Source organism: Anarrhichthys ocellatus, unplaced genomic scaffold (genome assembly GCF_004355925.1).
Source record: "Anarrhichthys ocellatus isolate YVR2014 unplaced genomic scaffold, GSC_Weel_1.0 scaffold7, whole genome shotgun sequence".
NCBI classification, from domain to species: domain Eukaryota; kingdom Metazoa; phylum Chordata; class Actinopteri; order Perciformes; family Anarhichadidae; genus Anarrhichthys; species Anarrhichthys ocellatus.
In genome coordinates, this window is record NW_022280037.1 from 256,810 (window position 1) to 263,971 (window position 7,162).

Genomic DNA, 7,162 nt, shown 5'->3' on the forward strand with positions numbered 1-7,162 from the left:
TATATGTGTGTGTGTGTATGTATATATATATATGTGTGTGTGTATGTATATATATGTGTGTGTGTATGTATATATGTGTGTGTGTGTATGTGTGTGTATATATATATATATGTGTGTGTGTATGTATATATGTGTGTATGTGTGTGTGTATATGTGTGTATACAAGTGTATATGTGTGTATGTGTGTGTATATATGTGTGTGTATATATATATACATACATACATACATACATATATACACATACACACATACATATATATATATATATGTACATATATACATACATATACAAGATGTTTACACTTATTTCCAATGTACTTTTACCTATTTCAATAAATGTCTTTCTGTTTGGCAAATCTGTCCGTTAGCATCAACCAATATCTATTTTGTCCATTTCATCCCACTACTTCTAAAAATTAGTTCAATGAAGACCATTTAGCTTGGACAAAGTTGTTTTTTATTAGAACTATGCGGCAGCGATTCAAAGAACCTTACAAATGCCCCATTGACACGGTAGCAGTCCTACAGAGAAGGGCCCGAAGAGTACGGAGAAGTTGAAGGCTAAACAATCTTCTGCTGAACGGAGTCATCCTTGCCCACTCATCTCGTCAGAGGAAACCAAGACATGTAAATGAGTCAAAACCAGAAGGCCTTGATACATTTATACGCAGAAACCCAACAGACCACAGCATCATGGACCTATGGCCCAGTCCATGGTTAGAGGGTATTCTGGGTAAGACCACGGCAGCTAACTTTCATTTAGATGCCCTGACGGCTTGTTGTTGCATAACGACCACAGCTTGCTGTGTCTAACCAATCTGGCCTTAATTTAATGAGTAAGTTAGGGAAAGAAAGAACATTTGATATTTGAGGATAATAGCTTGTAGTGTTTCAGGAATCTTCTTGGCTGAAATAATGAAATTACACGCTTTTCAAAGTCTGATTTAGTCATTGCATTTCCACTTTACCAGTGAACCAAAATATGTTTTTCACTAAGGGAGTCGGCCAGATTCCCAGAAACAATGCTGGTCATTTCCCATACAGATTCATGAGAATTTACAGTCTTTTATTTATTTTTTTCCTGTCCTCTTTTTCTCACAGAGAAAATCAGAGTAACGATCTGTACATGCGAACACTGCTTCCTCTATAAAACAGGAAATTAACACACACACACACACACACACACTCATACAGAGCCATAAACACCACACACTGCAGCTCTCTGCCAGGCTCTCCCCCATCATGTTGGGGTCCTGAGTAGGGGGGGGGGGGGGGAAAAAGGCGAGAAGGGGAAACAGAGATCCCTGTGGACCAGGTCTCTGTTCACTTCCTGCTCAAGCAGGGGAACACGCGAAATAGGCGGTTCACATACACACTTTCTATCTTTCCATCTCCCTTCCTTTTTTCCTCCATGTACGCAAGTGGTGAGCAAAATGAGGATGATTGCTCAAGTCTGTTTTGGATCACGTGGGAACGTGAGCGGTCACTAATAGCTGGCATCGTCCTTTCCTTTCTCGTTCCCACTATCTACTCTTGAAGGCAGCACAGTCTGATAAATGCACGGCTTCGATTGTTTGTCCCCAAGTTCTGCTTCTGTCCAACTGACCACCACCTAGACGACTAACAAGCTTGCACCAGTAATGGCTTGCGTGGCTGTAGAGAACCCAGTGAAAACCGCTGAAGCGCCGCAGACCTGCAACTTTGCAAAAAAAAAAAAAGAGATGTGTCTGTCATCATCTCACAAAGTCATTCTGTAACGGTCAGTTTCATTGCTGTTGCTATTTTGGCCCTTTGAGCGTACACATTGGCGTCACGGAGATCGAAGCCAAGTCTGAATAAATCAGGCTGCTGCTGACACCCAATGTAGTGTCAGCTATTGTTGTTGTCAGACACGTGAGGTGACTAAAAGCCATCGCTTTAGTGTTTCCATCTCCAGTCTGCACTGTGTGTGTGTGGCGGTATTACACACCCCCGTGTCTGCGGCCCCCCAGGCATCTGCTAAGCAGTTCCCATGGTTCCACGGTTCCACTATAGCGACTGTGGAGTTCCTCGGGGGACACCACCCACTCACTGGTTTGTTTTCATCCTTAATGGGAGCTCATCTTACACTCTTTACGGTGTGTGTGTGTGTGTGTGTGTGTGTGTGTGAAGTAAATAGTTTGTGTGTGTGTGTGTGGGGGGGGGGGGGGGGTTCTTCTCTGTGCATGCACCTGCACGGACAAAGGTCTATCATCAGGTATGAGTGTGTGTGTGTGTAGGTGGGTTTACACACATCCATGCAGCGAAACGCCTCGTGTGTGTTGGTCTACAGATACCAGACACCTTGATTTGTCCTCCTTTTGTTTTTGCCCATGAGGCAGAGAGGAAGATGAAGGAAGAAAGTTATCTTTTGAGTGTCTGTAGACGTCTGTTGGGGAGCATTCATATGTAGGAATAATTGCTTTTAAGTGCTGAAATATAACAGCCAAATGGCCCGTGGAACAAAGAGGGCTTGTGGGGTGGATGGAAAATGAAACATTTACATCCAGGGCCTAGTAATGAGGGGGCTTTCCTGAGAGATGACAGCGAGGAGGAGGAAGATCAGAGAGAGAGGTAAAGCAGAGAGAATACATCAGATCAACTACAACGCTGATCCCAGACAAGCTTTTTTTGGGCTGTAAAGATGGCCCCCGGACTGTGACACACTCCGGCCAAAGGATCATGCGCATGCAATACAAAAACTTGATCCTCCCCCGGTTTGAAGCCTGCAGGTGTTTGGGCTTCATGAGAGGCCCAGTGCTGAACCCCAGCAGGGTCTGCAGCAGCAGAGCGAGCCAAGGAGGATTTGGGCTCCGGGACGTCTTGGCGTATTCAGCCACATCATGAAGTGCGGCCTTCTCTGGCAGGCCGCTCGCAGCAGGGTACGGCAGACCCGAACACAAACACAGTCGGTCCAGAAAAACCATCCATCAAACGGGTCCACGAGAGACGCAAAACCCATCAATCTCACTCACCGAGACGGACACAGAAACAGATTATTGAGGACGCCGAAAGGAATTATTCTTTGGTCGACGTTTAGTTGGTAATGTGTGCGACTGCCTCTACATGTGTTATCTAGATAAAGAAGATGTTCATTGCTTATTCACTAAATCAAACAGTCCATTTTTCCTTGTGTTTTCAGAGAAGTGCCATTTCACTCTGCACCATGGTCACCTTGTATTTTGCCAAAGAGCGGCCCTGCAGTTTTCTTTTTGTGGTTTTTAGAAATGCCCCCACTTTTCCGGCCCTGCTCCAATTTTCTTTAAATACAACCGTAATTGGTTTGATTTCCTACCTCCGGCCTGGCGGGTAAGGGGGGGGGGGGGGGGCAGGGGATAACGAGCATTGGTGGGAGGACCAGGCGAAAAGGGGACCGAGCCCACAGCAGGCGATCAGCATGCTTGGGTGGTAATACAGTTTGGACTTCAGTGCCAGTGCTGCTATTCCCCCCGTTTAAAGGCTGTTTATGGCCAGACCCTGGAAGCCCATCAGTGGAAAACCGACATAAATCAGCACAGACAAAGCTCACCAGCACACCCAGCCATATTCAGAAAGCTAGCTTCTAATACCCGAATGTGTCTGTTTCATGAGCATAAACGCATCCTAACCCCCCCCCAGAGCGCTTCTCCTTTTGTCTCACACGCATCCATCACATCCCTGCCAACAAATCTTGCGACATTATCACAAAGGCATTCCAGCCTCCAAATCAAAACCAGTCTCCTACAAAAAGCCTGTTCTTTGTGATGTCTCTCACGGACAGGCAGACAGAGAGGGGTTTTCTTAGTGCGCCGCTCATCAGGCAGGCGTGAGTAATCAAGAAGGAAACAAGACGTAGCGTCTGCGAGAGGCCGAGCGGGGCCCTACTGATCTGCAGCCAGCTCATTGTTTTGGCCCTTGGATTGTTTCCTGCTTGGTTGGCAGACCTGAGAGCAGCCAGCCAATGAGAAGGGCAGTGTAGATCTGTCCTGGTCCTGGAGCAGCTCCGAGATATTCCTCGGGTGGCACTAATGACCCTGTAAAATAACTGCCAACAAATGCACAGCTATAAGGATAGAATATATAGAGTAAAAAGGTATTATTGCATAATATCAAATTGGATATAGTCTGCCAAGCAAGCAACTGAGATTGAAACCTGCAGATGTTTGGGGTGTGAAACTGGATCCACACATTGAAAAGTCTCAGTCTGGGGTAGAGGAGGTGTTGATTTTTACTGTAGCCGGCGGCAGCACAGAGCGGACCCGTTATGGTGAGTCCAGGGCCAAACACAGCTTGTTAATATAGGATGGGGAGACAGTAGAGGAGTTTGTCTTCTTTACGACGGCTGGAAATAAAAACAGACACACTTCCAACCAAAGCAAGATTCTGGGGTATGTGGGCAGCAGAATACGGACCCAGGAGGCTTCCGTAGCGCCGGTGCAGAGAAAACACAGGGACGCTTCCAAAAATGGCACAAGTGCACGCACAAACACACAACGTGATGCCTTCCCGGCAAAGCGACAGTCATCGCGGCGGAAAAATATGGTAAGCGGTGCATTAAAGCCCCGGACTTTGAGGGATTGCAGGGACACAGTAAAGACAGGCAGACCAGAGGGAACACACCACACGATATCCAGAAAGCAGAGTACACACACACACACGGGCCGGTGAAACAGAATCAAACTAATGTGATCATGTGTGAAATACTGTTGGAGAAGCGAGTGTATATGTGCATGTATTTGAGCACATCTGGGCGTATGTGTCAGCCCACGCTCCTATTAGATATGTGCAGCCTCTCTGCATATCAAAACGCCAGCCATCATAGCCAACCCGACCCAATAATTACAGGGAGTCGAAAAAACGGCGTAGGCCACAGCGCTGTTCTCTGCAAAAGAGAGGGACCTTGCTCCTAATAAACAACTTTTATAAAAACAAGATGGTTTTAGGGAGCAGAACATAAAACAGCTCAACAACAAACAAAAAGAACTCCCCAAAAGAAGCCAACAGACTCTGCCTTTCATGCCGGTTTAGGCCTGCGGTTCCCATACAACACCAAGTGACGTGCTTGTAACCCCATCGCCATTGAGCCCCCTTTCCCGATATCGAGCCATGTGTCTCTCCTCGTTAAGGGAACCGTACGAACGTTCACAACTCCTGGCACTCCCTCATACGTCTGTCAGTGTGAGACGGGATTCCGTTTTACTAGACACAGGTCCAGGGACGCCACGCGGGTTTACGGGGTGAGTGAGCCGCGGCTTTCACTGCTCAATCGAAAACAAAGTCCCAAAAGACTAAAAACTAATCGGACTCTGGGCTTACCAAAAACAGCGAGGCCAAAAGAAACGCTGGTACCCCGCCTTTCTGGCCTCGTGATCTTCGACTTGTGTGTTCCTGATGAGCTGACAGGCTGGAGAGGTAACACCGACTGTCTTATTAATGCTTAAAGCATTCTGACAGAGCCTTTTGTTACTTACTTAAACCACGCTGCCTGCAACGACCTAATGGAAGTCTAAAAAGCCATTAGGCTTGGGCTTAGCCAACACAAACCACGCACGCAGGCTATGAAGGAGCAGCTGAGGGCAATCAATACATCTCCTCCTCCTTTCCTCCTCCAGTGTTAAAGCGAAATGTCACAGCATCCTCTATGGCTGCTGGCGAGTAAAGGAAACACTTTGGTTCAGATCAGAGAGGAGTAACCAGAGGACAGAGGGCTAGCACCTGCAGCGTGGGCGCAGGCGTTCATTAACGTCCATTAATTGCCTCTAGCCCGAGGCTTCTCTGCTCACTCGTTGAGTGTACTCTTAAGTCATGGTTGTGCACTTCAGCTGCTTCTGACAACTGTTTTAAGACATCACAACCAGGACGAAAAGCCAAAGGCGAAACAGAGAGGAGCGTTACTGTCAGCAGGGTCATGTGAGCGTATAGTCTGTTGTCATTTCGCCATGGCGACGCGGCAGGGAGGAGCCAGGCGGGGCGTTTCTCTTTAAAGAGCCTGGCCTCTGCAATGGCTGGCATGAAAAGAAAGCCAGTGAGCTGGAGACGGATGGTAGAACCAAAAAAACTTCAAAAGACCTCCTCTCTTTCCCTCTAGATGTGCCATATAGCTCTGAAAGGGAACCTGCTAGTTCACTTTAGCACAAAGACGGTTCAGGCACACAATCTCTTATGTGCGTGCACACACACACACACACACACACACACACACACACACACACACACACCTGGGATTATCAGCACACCCAACAGACATTTCCTGATTCCTTAAAAAAAAAAAAAGGAACAGCAGCAGTATGGTTCACACATGCAGACACGTAGTGTTACGCGGATGTACAAGCGCGCAGACACAGCAATAATCCACCACATACCAGACAGATATGTTCGCCGCGGGCTTTGACACACTAACATAACATAAACTGCGAGGTAAGTCTTCCTCTGTGTGCAGCTAAGGTGGGGGGTGTGTGGGGGGGGGGGTGTGGCTGCTGACAGAGCAAAGTCTTTTATGTCTAATAGTTTTTCCCGTCGCAGACTAAATAAAACAGCCCACTATTGTAGTCTCATAAAGAGAGTAAACAACCTCGACAAAGGCCCCTGTAGGTATGAAATACCTGATGTCACAAGGTGTCTTTCAAGTACACAGCTGACAGGGACTCATAGTAACCCTTTTTGTCTTTAAAAACCCCACTTACTTTAATTTAAGACCCACATCTCTCCTTATCCCTCACGCACACACAAGCAAAACCTCCCTCATGCTTCCTGTGAAAAAGTGCTGAGCATGTATAAAGGAGATAAGAACAAACCCCCTGGAGAATAGTCACTGCCAGCTTTGAGAGTGCCCCCCCCCCCTATTTTCAGCTCACTGTGGCCGAGCACCCTCTAGTGGCGTCTGTGGTGAACAGCGCTTCTCCTTCTTGATGTTTGTATCCTTGGACCCTCATTGTGCCTCTTTAACCAGCCGACAGGCAGCAGCTAACCGCAGCCCTGCCACAGAGTGTGACTGCAGGACCCAGATGGGGTGAGTGGCAAGCAAGGGGAAGGGGGTGAGACAGCCTTTTTGTGGGCTGCCCCAAGGGGGTACCACCACAGTCCCCTATCTCCCCACCACAGTAGCCACTGAGCTCCGGAGAGAGAGAGAGAGAGAGAGAGAGAGAGAGAGAGAGAGAGAGAGAG